Below are 14,331 nucleotides of genomic sequence, written 5' to 3'. Positions count from 1 at the left end.
ATCTGCAATGGGTGTAAATCGGATTCTTGTCATATAATTCTAGTGAGAGAGAGGGCATGGAAAAGACCCAAACTCTAGGGGTGGAAATATTTTCTAAGAGTCTGCCTCCTGTGGGGGAGGCCTTTGTCTGATGGGAAAATGATCCCGCCCGATCCTGAAGCTCGCCCGATCCTGAAGTGTGCAATTGCTGGTTTGATCCGATATCCTAGATGGGCTATACATTGAGTGCCTTCTGAAATCTCCTAGCGTGCACTACACCTGAGACTTAAGTGTAAAGCTCGTCTATCTCACCTACGTATTAGTCCGAAAAGTATAAGCAGATAATCTAGAATTTCTGCCGTCTTCCACGACCAATCAAGAGACACGAAATGTCCTATCCGTGTTCTGATGGATAGGGTAATCCATGGTTTCTCCGACTAGGGCGGACAAATACAAGTTTGAAACAAGTCAGACAATGGTGACAACCATTCCAATACTCTTCCAAATGAACCATTTCAATAGATAAATTGAAATCTTGTAAAACATGAAAAACCATTCAAAGTGACATTTAGGGCGAAGAGAGAATCAAAATTTGAGGGCATAGAATATCTCAAATGGTGGTCTGTTCTTGAGTACTTGAATACAAAAGAGTCAATTGTTACATGGAAGAATTCAAAGAAGAAAAATAGTAAGCAACAATAGAGAATTTGAGAATGTAAAATAACCTAGCTTGAAATGTAGATGACCTATGTACCTAAAAATGTGAAAGCTTCAATTTAATCATCTGACATTATTGTTTTCTCCAAAATGAACAATCCATCCCCCCATTAATCCCTTCACATTTTCTGATTAAAACATACCCACTTTTCAAAACATTATACTTCATAATCATCCAATATTATGCTTGAAATTTTTACCATTTCCAGCCAGATCCATGAATTCTGAATTTTGGTTTTAGTGTTGAGGTTGATTCAGAGGCTTAATTTTCATCATCTTGATCTTGAGTCTGAGTGAGTGGTTCTTGATCTTTAGTCTGAGTGAGTGGTTATTGATCTGGAGTCTGAGTCCCTGGTTCTTGATGTTGAGTCTGAGTCAGTGGTTCTTGAGTCTGAGTCAGTGGTTCTTGAACATGAGTCTGAGTCAGTGGATTGTGATCTTGATTCTTAGTCAGAGGCTGGTTTTGTTCTTGAGCATGAGTCTGAGGTTCTTGATCTTGATTCTGAGTTGGAGGCTGTTCATCTTCTTCTTCTTCTTCGCCTTCTTCAATTGGATGGAGTGGGTCAAGAGGGACGATGTGCAGATCATGAGGCAAGAAGGTATTGATGCCCGTAATAAGGTTGGAATGACCTCTGAACAATACCTTCACCCTCTCAGTAACTTGTTGCGTATCAATAGTTTTAGCACGATAATCCCTCATGATTTGAACGAATCCTCGATATATATCAGGGCGACTCTTTTTAAACATCCTTTTTACCTCCAACAGATACTCGTACGCTGCATTTGCTAATGGATGTTGGTGAACATCTTCTCCTCCATCTGATGAGGTTTCTGGTTCTGAAGTTGATCTTGCCCTTTTAGGAATAGATGGCCATATATTAGACTGATCAGTAGAAGAAGAGGAGCTTGCAGGTTTTGATTCAGGAGTAGTTGTTGATTGTGATAGAAGATCATCACGATCATGATCATCTTCTTCATTTCCCTCTCTTCTTGATCTCTTCATTCTTTCTTTCTCCTCTCTCTAGATTTCTCTTCTTTCTTTCTCCTATTCCTCTCTGTTTCTCACTCTATGGATCAGTTCAGTTTGGTTCTCTCAAAATCTCACACTCGGTTGCCTTTATATAATACTACTAGATCTTCCAACTAACATAACTAACAAACTATATTCTAACTGCCCTAACTAACTAAATCTTTCTTTTTGTCCTTTCTAATTAACCGTTTGTCCTCATTTATTTAATTTAATTATTATTTTTTTTTTTTTGAATAAACCTTTCATTCATCAAAGAACAATGTCCACAATTAGTAACATTACATCAAGGATTACATAATAATTGAACTTGAAAGGGGCAAAAACACATGTTGCCGATATTTTGGACTTATGTTGAATGCGCTAAGTCAAAACGCGTCAGTGGTGCTGCTTGCTCTTCTAGTGAATTGAATGGTAATTGAAGGCCTAGATTCTATTAACGCTTGGTTTCATTCCGTTATCTCCGAGGGATGTTGTTTATGCCGTCCGAAGAAGAAAATACCAAATCTTTGGAATCAGACTTCAAAATATCTCTTGAATTCCTTGATCCTATTTTAAATCTAACCCCAAACTCCACCGAATTTTGGAGTTCAATAGAAAAGAAAAGAGATTCTAAGAATTACAAGATAGCAACAATAAAGTAACAAAACCCTAAAGGTTACGAATCAAGGACCCTAAAGATCACGAATTAAGGATCATATAAGATCAACAATAATAAAATTATACTAAATAAGTAGTAATATGACGATACTAGAATGAATGCCATCCGACACAGAGATTATGATGTCGATTCTCTTCTCGTGATTTTATACTTGAAACACAGATCTTCGTTATTTTTCATACACAATATGTGCCTCTTTTGATAGATCTATTTTCTCTCTCTAGGAGTACAATCTCAATTCTCAATTAGAGAGATTTACCACAATCTTCTAAAGTTCATCTTCATCTTCGTTCAACACTGATGTAAAAATCGATTCTCTTTTACTGGATCTAACCTTTGATGGAGAGTTGTCGATTTGGAACTTATTTCTGTCGAATCATGAAGTTTAAAGTGAATATTAACTGAGAAGATGTATAGAAATGGAAGACCATGGATAGATTTTGGAGTCGGTTTGAGGAATTGTAGGGAGAAAATCAAAGATTCAAACGAAAAACCCCCAATAACTGCTCCGGGAGAGGAATTAGGAGGTTGCGCCACCAACCCCTAAAATCCCTCCGCTGCAGAGAGGAATTAGGAGGTTGCTGAATGGGATATATTAAGGGCACCATCACTGACCCAATGCTAGGCCCACTCCTGAGGCCCAACAGGAGCTCCGGCCGGACTGCTCCAACCGAGAGTCTCACCAAACCAAGATACCAAATTGATCAAGTCAATTATGGTTATGATTTTGTGTGAGATATGTTGTGATATGTATACTTAAGATCCTAGGTATAGTTTCGTGTAATCCTTTACTTGTTGATAATTCATTGTAAACCTATACATACCCATAAGATCAATAAAAAAACACAGAGAAATACTTTTCTCTAAACTCCTTTGCTTCACTACCTTCTCTCGGTGTGTATCAACTCCATTCGAGTATAAACCGAACTCATACTTAAAGAGGCAATCAACCTCTTCACATGGTATAAGAGCTTGGTTCAATTTTTTTAAAGCAATTTTTTTTTCAAGCAAGTTTTTTTTTTTCCTTTCTCTAATGGCAACTCCCACTGATGCTATACTCCTGGAACACCACCTCATTCAAATCCGGTGTTTGATGTTCATCATTCTGACTCACCTACTACTGTTCTCATAACTCCACTGTTAACCAGAAATAACTATGCCTCCTGGTCAAGAGCTATGAAGATGACACTACGTGCTAAAGATAAGTTACGGTTTGTTGATGATTCAATTCCAAAACCCTCTTCTACTTCTGAATTACACTCATAGTAAAGGTGGTGACATAGGGGTTGGCGAAGCCGAATCGAACGGAGACATTGGAAAACGTTTTTCATGGAAGATAACGTCTCGTGAGATGAAAATTCTAAGAGTTGAGATATCGTAGATACGGTAACCCTTTTGGCCACTTGGATAACTAAGGAAGATGTCGGCGGAAGAACGAGCATCCTTTTTTGTTTTTATCAAAGGAACGCGAGCGTAACAAAGGCACCCGAAGACGCGCATGTGAGAGAGATTCGGGGGTGAACCTAATAAAATTTCATGAGGAGACTTGCCATCAAGGATAGGCGTTGGTAATTTATTTATCAAGTAGAAGGCTGTTAAGACGCATTCTCCCCAAAAGGAAAGTGGGAGATTGGTTTGAAGACGTAATAAACGAGCCACTTCAAGAATGTGGTGAGAGAGATTCGGGGGTGAACCTAATAAAATTTCATGAGGAGACTTGCCATCAAGGATAGGCGTTGGTAATTTATGTATCAAGTAGACGGCGGTTAAGACGCATTCTCCCCAAAAGGAAAGTGGGAGATTGGTTGAAGACGTAATGAACGAGCCACTTCAAGAATGTGGCGATGTTCGCGTTCAACCACCTCATTTTGTTGGGGCGTATAAGTACAACTACGTTGGTGGTTAACCCCTTGTTCAAGGAACCAATATTGTAACGAAGTATCCATGAATTCGGAACCATTGCCCGAGCGAAGGGTTTTTATTCTGTAATTGAATTGCGTAGAGACGTAATTAAAAAAATCTTAATTAACGTGGTAAAGTCGGATTCCGAATTCATAAGAAATATCCATGTGTAACATGAAAAATCGTCGACAAGGGTGAGAAAGTAACGACAACCGAAGTTGGAAGAGACTAGAAAAGGTCCCCATAAATCCGCATGTACTAATTCAAATAAGTGAGAGGACGAATTTATACGAGAGGGAAAAGGCAAACGACATTGTTTCGGAAGAGGACAAACATCGCACGATACTTTATTTGATAAAAATTTAAAATTTATACATGGAAGCTTCAAATTTAAATACTTAAAACGAGTAAAAGATGGGTGGCCGAAACGCCAATGCCATAAAACAAAAGAGTAATTACTAGAACTATATCTAACTAAACTTGTAAACGAAAGGATGGGACGCTCCGTGCGAAGGAATTAAAGGTCGTCATGAAGACTACCCTGCCCAATCTTCTTCTTCGTTGCTCGGTCCTGAAAAAGACACAAGTCAAGGTCAAATAAAACGGTACAATGAAGTGATTCAGATATTTGAGAGATAGAGATGAGATTATTGAAAAGATATATGAAGAACATCTTGTAAATAATAGTTATTTGAAAAATAGACGGAACCAATATGAAGCACCTTAACCCGTGAACCGTCGGGTAAGCGGACATAGAAATCCGGTGGTGCAATGGAGTATGTAGAGAAACGACAAAGAGCTGAACAAATATGTTTGGCGGCTCCTGAATCGATAACCCAAGGAGGGTGAAAGAAGAAGAAACTTACTTGTTAAGTTGATGTGAGGATCCCTGTTAGTGTCGATAGTAGTTGTATTAGTGTGTTTGGTGTTTTGATCCAAAAGTGCCAATATGGATTGGTCTTGCTCGGCTGTGAACGACGTTGCTGCAGGCACCCCCGAACTCGATTGACCAATGACCGAGGCAGCAACTGGTTCGGATCGAGAGCGGATTCAGTTTCGCTGACCGTAGTTCGGTGGGTATCCATGGATTTTGTAACATGTTGAAACGTGATGACCATGGATTTTACAATTGTTGCAAAAGGGTCGGGGACGCTTGGATCGTTGTCTATTGGAACCATTAAACCTATTGGAATCATAATCACTAGTTCCAACGGCAATGGCAGCAGTGCCTGTATTGATATTCATAGGAGTAAGGAGACTTTGCTGAACTTCTTCTTGTTTAACAAGGGAGTGAATCCGAGCAATGGACTGGAACGGGTCCATTAACAAAATTTGACTTCTAGTAGTCGAGAATCGGTCATGAAGACCTTGAAGAAACTCTATTGCTCTATCTTGATTAGTCCGATCAATCAAAGATCGGCCATGTCCACATATACATGGTTCTGTAGTCATTAAGGAGTTTAATTCATCCCGAAGAGCTTTAAGATTAGTAAAATAGGTTGAAACGTCGGAACCTTGTCGTTTGAGACATGAAATAGCTCTCTTTAGCTGAAAAACTTTAGGAGCATTCGTTTGATGAAAACGATCATAAAGATTCTTCCAAATATCAAAAGAATTATCATCATATAGAATGGAAGAACGCAAAGACGGATCAACTGAATTGATAAGCCAACTAGAAACTAAATCGTTACATTGTCCCCATAGATGTAACTCATTAGGATTGATGGGTTTAGAAGCTGTCTTGTCAACAAATCCTAGTTTATCCTTAGCTCGGAGAGCTTTGATCATTCCTCGAGACCATGAGGAGTAGTTGTCGCTTGTTAGAAGAGGCGTAATTAAGATAGTGGTGGGAGAATCCGAGTCATGAACATCAACCGGTCCACCAGAATTAGTAGTAGTAGCATGAATAGCTTCAGAGGTAACATCAGTAGAAGTCATTGTAAAAAAAATAAGGCTCTTATACCAGGTGAAGAGGTATAAACCTCCTTAGATGATTAAGTGAAAGATTGAGCTTGGGTGAAGCCGAGAAGGAGAAAGAGAGAATGAGATCGCGTAGTAGAGAGATGTTGTAAATACAATTGCTTTATTAAGTCTCAACTATGTTGATAACCATTCCAATACTCCTCCACGTGAACCATTTCAATACATAAATTGAAATCTAGCGAAACATGACAAACCATTCCAAGTGACATTTAGGGCGAAAAGAAAATGAAAATTTGAGGGTATAGAATATCTAAAATGGTGGTGTGTTCTTGACTACTTGCATACAAAAGATTCAATTGTTACATGGAAGAATTCAAAGAAGAAAAATAGTAAGCAACAATAGAGAATTTGAGAATGTAAAATAACCTAGCTAGAAATGTAGATGATCTACCCAAAAATGTGAAAGCTTCAATTTAATCATCTGACATTATTTTTTCCAAAATGAACAATCTGAGTGAGTGGTTCTTGATGTTGAGTCTGAGTCGGTGGTTGTTGAGTCTGAGTCAATGGTTCTTGAGCATGAGTCTGAGTCAGTGGATCGTGAGCATGAGTTTGAGTGAGAGGCTGGTTTTGTTCATCATATTGAGTATGAGTCTGAGTCACTCGAGTCACTGGTTCTTGATCTTGATTCTTCCTCTTCTTCTTCTTCTTCTTCGTAGTCTTCGTCTTCTTCGTAGTCTTCATCTTTTTCGTAGTCTTCTTCTTCTTCTTCTTCTTCTTCTGCTTCTTCTTCTTTGTAGTCTTCTTCTTCGTAATCTTCTTCGTAATCTTCTTCTTCTTCTTCTTCTTCTTTGTAGTCTTCGTCGTCTTCTTCATCTTCGTCGTCGTCTTCGTCGTCGTCTTCTTCTTCTTCTTCTTCTTCGTAGTCTTCTTTAATGGGAGCGAGTGGGTCAAGAGAGATGTGCAGACTACGAGGCAAGAAGGTATTGAAGCCCAAAATAAGGTTGGAATGACCTCTGAAAAATTCTTTCACCCTCTTAATAGCTTGTTTCAAATCAATCCTTTTACGACGAAACTCCATCATGACATCTAGGAAATCTTTATATATATTTTGACGTCTGACTCCAAATGTCCGTTTTACCTCCACCAAATAATCCAATTCTTTTCGCAATTTTAGTTCACGATCAACTCCTCCTCCAGTTGAGGTTTGGGGTTCTGAAGATAATCTTGCCCTTTTAGGAATAGATGATCTTGCCCTTTTAGGAATAAATGATCTTGCCCATTTAAGAATAGATGACTCATTATTATTATTATTCATAGACTCATCAGAAGAAGAGGAGCTTGATTTTGATTCAGCGTTAGTTGATTGAAGATCATAACGATCATGATCATCTTCTTCATTTCTCTCTCTTCTTGATCTCTTCATTCTTTCTTTTTTTCTCCTCCTCTCTCTCTCTAGATTTCTCTTCTTTCTCCTATTCCTCTCTGTTTTTCACTCTATTGATCAGTTCAGTTTGGTTCTCTCACAATCTCACATTCAGTTGCCTTTATATAATAAGTACTAGATCTTCTAACTACCATAACTAACAAACTATATTCTAACTGCCCTAACTAACTAAATCTTTCTTTTTGTCCTTTCTAACCGTTTTTCCTCATTAATTTAATTTAATTGTTTCTGTTATTGCTGAATGGGATACCTAGCTAAATTCACACATGACATTATATAACACAATTTTTACCTGCTTTTATGGAAGCAAAATATTTTTATGGAAACAAAACATTTTGGAGGTTCGTGTAAAAATTTCTCTCAGTAGACAAACTATCTGAAAAGAGATTTTAGGAGCATATTATAAATCATTACACAATTAGAACATACATTCTAAAAAGTAGACAAACTATCTGAATAATGTACTATCATTCTCAAAAATGTGTGCAGAATTATATAGGGTTATTTCCCTAGTAGCCCCAGCTTTGTGACCGGCCCCCTACTTTATTAAAAATATCCAGATGGCTCCCTTTCTCAGATTCCGTTATAACACCATTAACTAGTCATCACTTCTCTCTCATCCAACTCATAGCCTCTCTCTGCCACCTCATCATCTTCACCGGCAAAGATCGTCGGCCGCCAACTTTTCCGGCCGGCGACCTTCAAAAATAAAAATTTCTCTCTCCTCTCTCTCTAAAAAAAAAAAAATTTTCTTTTCTCTCTTTAAATACTCCGGCGAAGGGGTATCCCTACGCCGGAGATTTGCTTGGACAAACCATGTAGGTGTTTAAATCATCTTTGACTGAAGATTAGCTTTCAACGTGTTTAAATCATCTGACCTAGTTTCTTCGAGGTAAACCCCAAAATTCTTAACCATTTCTTTTGCAATTTTACTGTCATTTTCCCTAATCCCTTAAATTCTTCCTTGATTTCTCGTACTAGCTTGTCATCCATGAAATTAGAACAAAAATTTGACGGATCAGAGGCTTCTAATGCTACTGATTTAACTTTGATGGGAGATGACACCACACTCTATAAACCAGATGATCAAAACATAAATTAGAAAAATCAGTTCGTCTCACGAAGAGATAGAGATAGAAGTAGATATAGAGATGTAGATAGAGAGAGAAGTAGATGATCGGAAGTTATGCATAATCAAACCGGAGAAAGAAAGCAAATAAGAACTGGGATGAATTGACACATTATTTGCTGCCAGCCGGGAAAAGTTATGAATAATCAATATAAAAAAGAAGAACACCGGAATCCGACTAACTTTATTTCTAATTTTACTTATCTTGATTTTCAATAAGCTAGAAAAAAACTAAAGATTTTGAAGAAACATTGAAAAAAAAATTGTAAGTACTAACTTGATATGATCCTAAGTTAAATAATTTTTTATTTATTTGAGATGAATCTAAATGATTATTTTTGCTATATACTATTTGCCCTAAGTATTTACTGTTGGGTTTTGGTGTCACCTAGTGTTGCTAGCGGAATCTCAGATATCTAGTATGTCTAACATTATTTTCCAGGATCACATGCAAGAACTAAAAATGAACTAAAACGGGAAGAAGAATACATTATTCACTTTCCCTCGAACTTCGATTCCGACTCCCTTTCGGAAGATAAAGAGCTTCAAAGTGTAGTTCCTCTACTTGAGACACCGAGTACGTTAACTTGACTCTTTTCCTTTAGTCAGCTAGAACCTCGTAGAAGGTTGGGAAGAAGAACTCCTTGCTTCTTGACTAGAGAATGAGAATTTTTTTTTTCTAAAATCCATCTCTCTGGATGTCTGAGAGATTGATTTTCTCTTGAGAAAAGTTCACACCTTTTCTGTTCTCTAATTAGTCTATATATAGAGAAACCCTAATTGGAATCTTATTAAAACAAGGATTCAATATGGACCATAGAAAAGATAAAGTCAGAAACCTTTCCTGACTGGGAAACCTAGATGGAATGGATTCCATCTATTGTTTCCCTTCTCGATCTTATGGCCAGCCAGATCATGCCCCTCAATGGACATGGTCTATCCGACCCATGCTCAAGCCGACCATCATATGACCGACCCCTTTGTCTCTTCCCGGACCTCCCTTTCGAGCCTGGTTATTTATATCTTTGTCCCTATTCGATTTGGGCATGTTTAGTTGGATCTAATCCATCTATTTGCCAAGTTCCCTCTAGTCAATTCTCTCTGTTTAAGTCACCACTCTTTGGTGTAACCCGTTGTGAGATTTGGTCTATATTAGTGGTCGATTACCGAAGTGATCCGATGATCGTAATTGGCTTCTAGCTAAGAATTACGATCCCTAATTCGATCGGAGTAGATGATCTTCTCGTAGGGCGTGGTGGACACCTAGTATATATATATATATATATATATATCTTCAAACTTTGTTGTGACGATAATGTTTCTCCCTACCGCACGGAGAGACTCTTGTGTTCCGTTTGACATGGAGGTCGGAGGAACCAAGTTTATCGAACACATAATACGTGTTATCTTCTTCAAGGCCCCAAATTCTGTCGTGCTCTTTATCTGGATGGTCTTTTATCGAACACATATTTAGTTTGACTGTGTTTGGTTATAGGCGCCATCAAATCCAACTCCAATGTTTTGAGTTGATATCGATGGACTCAGGAGGTCTATCGAATTTAACACCAATGTTTGAGAATTGAAATTGGAGTTGAATTTGATGTACTTGAGCCAAAATTTGTAACAATATTCGGTCAGAGTCCACCGATTTTATGTTTTATCTAAAATCACTAACTAAATCGGCCCGAGTCCACCGATTTGAAAATGAAAAAAAATTGTGGAAGTGCATGTTTTGAGAGAAGCACCAATAACTGGGTAGCCCTAATAACACTTACAAGAGGCGCCTTTAAAACTTGGGTTTTGAGCTTTCCCCTCAACACTAATTTTTTTTTTTTGAGATAACATAACATCTATTGATTGAGATTTAAATAAAGTACATCGATGTTATGATGAGATATAATGCAGTTAGGCAAACAAGCTAACTACAAAAATCCGGCCCTTTTGTAACGCCTATTTGTAACGGCTTTAAAGAAATCCGTTACAAATAAGTCTGATGTAACGGCTATTAACTTGCCGTTATAAAAATTGGCTTATATATAACGGCTCCTCCCTCAGATAGCCGTTATAAAAATCCAATTGAGTTGGCGCGGAAGTTGGCGCGTACATTTTTGTTATTGTAACGGCCTTTGTAAAATAACGCCGTTATAAAAAAGTTGTAACAGTACAACCCTGGGACTTTGTGTTATAACGGAGACCGAGCCGTTACAATATCGTGTAGTTGTAACGGCCTTTCTATTTTCTGGCCGTTATAACATCTTTAAGCTCTAATTTCTAAAATCAGGAACTGTTCCCTCTCTTTCCCGTTCGTTTTTGCAGAGAGGGGGAGAAAGCGAGAGAGAGAAAGAACAACTGCAAGGAGGAATCGATCCCACCACACCAGCAAGGAGGAGTGAGAGCAAGGATTTCTCGTGAGTTTTTTTTGCCGATTCTGGTGAGTGTGAACTATCTCTCTCAAGAATTTCTACAGGGCAACTAGGGTTTTATAATAAATAGATTAGATCTTAAATTCAATGAATAACTTGAATTTATTCTCATAGAAATCCCCTTTTAGTTCAATGAATAGCTTTAATTTAAATTCAAGATTATTCTCTTGTTTTTTAGGGATTTCTATTAGCGTGACTTCTCTAAGACACCACACTAGCAAGGAGCAGGGGTTTGGTCTCTCTCGCTCTCTCATCTTTACTTCATCACTTCTTCGTTAAGTCCGATTTTTTTTTATCTTACTTGCTTAAATATTGCTGGTAAGGGTTTTCGAGTCAATGGTATCTAAAATTTCTTATGTTCCTTCTTTATTTTATAACAGTAAGGAGGAGTCGAGCAAACAAAGTGAAGTGAGCAACGAGTACCAGGGGTTAACTTTAATCTCCACTAGGGTTTTGAGTTTCTTCCGCTACTTCGCTCATTCGGAACCCTAGGGGTTCTCTTTTTCTTTTAGCTTCCGAGAGTTCAGCCTTAGTTTATCTATTTTGCAGGGGCTCCGAGCTTTATCAGGTGCGTTATCAACGCCTCATTTGATCTTATTTAGGGGTTTTCTTAGCATTTTACATCAGGGTTTGGATTATGTTTGATGTAAGTTTAATTATGTTCACAATCTATATTCCGATATCAGTTTTAACAATGTACTCCTTACCCATTTCAGAATATGTTTTATTCAACTTTTTTGTTCTTATTTCCTTAGGTATTCGAGACTGTTCAACAGGCACATGATGTTCCGTTCAGATCTTATTTTGAGGTAACACATTGTAACAAATGGTTTTTTATCTTTTTCTTTCATATCTAGCTTTTATTTTCAGGTTCCATCTCCTTGCTTGACATATACAAATACGAGTAACGTTGATAAGTCATGCTTTGAGGATTATTCTTTTTCATTCTGCTCAACGTTCTTCCATTTTTTAGCATCTACGCTAACGCAATGATCTGCACTTGTAGGTTCAGAAAATTCAGTCTTTGACACCAAATATTGGGGTTGTATACAGATTGCGTTTATGTACTTGTATTTATTTGTTAAGAAAGTTTACTTTAAAATCCTTATGTTATTGACGAACTAGTAAAGCCTATATCACACTAAACATAACTATTACTGGTAATCTTGCTCTCCTCTGCAGTGGTATGGGGCCTGATTCCAGAGTTTTTGTACGGCAAAGTAGGAAGCAGGCGCAACAATACCACATATTATACAAAGTACTATGCTACTCCCTATGGAGTTTATTTTTCCTTTAGTATGATGTTTAAGTCTCTGAGTACACTTGCCATTATTTACTTTGTACGTGTTCTCATTATGTTCTAATTTCCAACTCTTGTCTCCTATTGCACAAAGCTCACATGTTTGACTGGTTTCTAGTTCATGCTATTGTTCCAAAATAATATACTATTAGAGACTTAGAGTAGACGAAAGCAACATTATTTGCATCATCTGTTATCTGCTTGTCAATTTTACATCATTGGTGTTCTGGTCTTTGCAGGAGTTCACTCAATCTGGGCAATGAATAATCATTTCCTCATCTTTGTGATAACAAATTTCATCAACCGATATAAACTAAGGTATCCAAGTTATTTGCGTTTTTACCGGCATAGTCCTTAGATTCTTGTGCTTCCTAGATTTGTAGATATTAGTATTTTGATTCGTTGTTACCTAAAAGTAGACGCTAAATTTGGTTACAAATACTTCAAGACTGTCAAATGTCTCCTTTATCTTGTGAAGAGAAGGCAAATAATCTGAATTTGAACTTTCCATAGCAACTCAACTATGTAGAAGAAACTAATGACCAAGGCTGCAACACCCTTGCATATAACACAAGTAGTGAATGTAATCCCTCTCTGATGTCAAAGATTTGTCTTGAAAAATGTAAATAAAAAAACTAGTAACTAAACATTGAAATGCAGGAAAACAAGACTTTTTGATAGAGATCTTCAAATGTTAGATATAATTACCCTTAGATACTTTTACTCCATCTTAATGTCACCCACTTTTATATCTTGTAATTGATTCTCTTTTGATTCATCTACATTTATGCTATTATGAAGATTTTGATATGTATTCATCTCGCAGGTAGTTAAGAGATGCAAAGAGAACAGCGGAATCCAATAGTGGAAGATGAATACAATGGAAACCATGTAGTTTCAATGGTTACTTTAGGTTAAAAACTTAATGTTTTCTATATATATGTAAATGTTTGGTTTGGAAGTGATGAACTTGAAACTTGTATTAAGAGTAATCAATCAATGGAATGTGTTTTGTTTGATTTATTGTGTTGCTTTGAGTTTTCCTTTTTGGCTTTTTGATTTTCAAATAAGGACAGCAGTAAGAGCTGCAAAGAAGAATTTCGGTGTAGCCTGATTTTTTTTTTCAGATCAGTTATTTGTAACAGCCAATAGGATACTAGCCGCTACAAATGGTCATGAACATTGGCACTCCAGTAAACTTTTTTGTAACGGCCTATGAACCGAAGGCCGTTACAAATGATCTTTTATAGCGGCCAATAGCCGTTACAAATGTATTAGCAACGGGGTTTGTTGTAACGGCTTAAATTTTTTTATAACGGTTTTAAGCCGTTACAAAATGCTATTTGTAACGGTTTTTCAGGCATTTATAACGGCTTCAACCGTTACAAATGTGACGTGTTTTTGTAGTAGTGAGAGTTGTGTTGTTCTTCCTAGAGTTTACAACAAAGTTATAAGCGATACTTCTAAACGTTCTATTTTAATGCACAAAGGAAATACAAGTAAAAGATGATAGTAGCTTCTGAACGTTCTTCAAAACATGAATAGAGCTCCAACGAATCAAATTTCTCCTCCCATTCAAAAGGTGCACTGGATCACTAGAAAGTATATAACCATATAATAAAGATGTGAACCCTCTGCATCGCATACAACTCTGACCCCATGTACTCACAATAGCCAACCGATTCCTGTCATGTAGGGAACAAACTGATCTGAATTTGTTTTAGAGACACAAACAAACATAACCTCGCCAAGATAGGATGAAAAGGAAACTAAAACCTTTGGCGAAAGTACTAGATTTCCAAGGAATGAGACCAAAAGGCCCC

Source organism: Eschscholzia californica, unplaced genomic scaffold, assembly GCF_041429995.1.
Source record: "Eschscholzia californica isolate CP2 unplaced genomic scaffold, dmEscCali1.0.p SCAF_6, whole genome shotgun sequence".
NCBI lineage: Eukaryota > Viridiplantae > Streptophyta > Magnoliopsida > Ranunculales > Papaveraceae > Eschscholzia > Eschscholzia californica.
The sequence above is the reverse complement of the archived record's forward strand: the minus strand, read 5'-3'. Positions refer to the sequence as shown.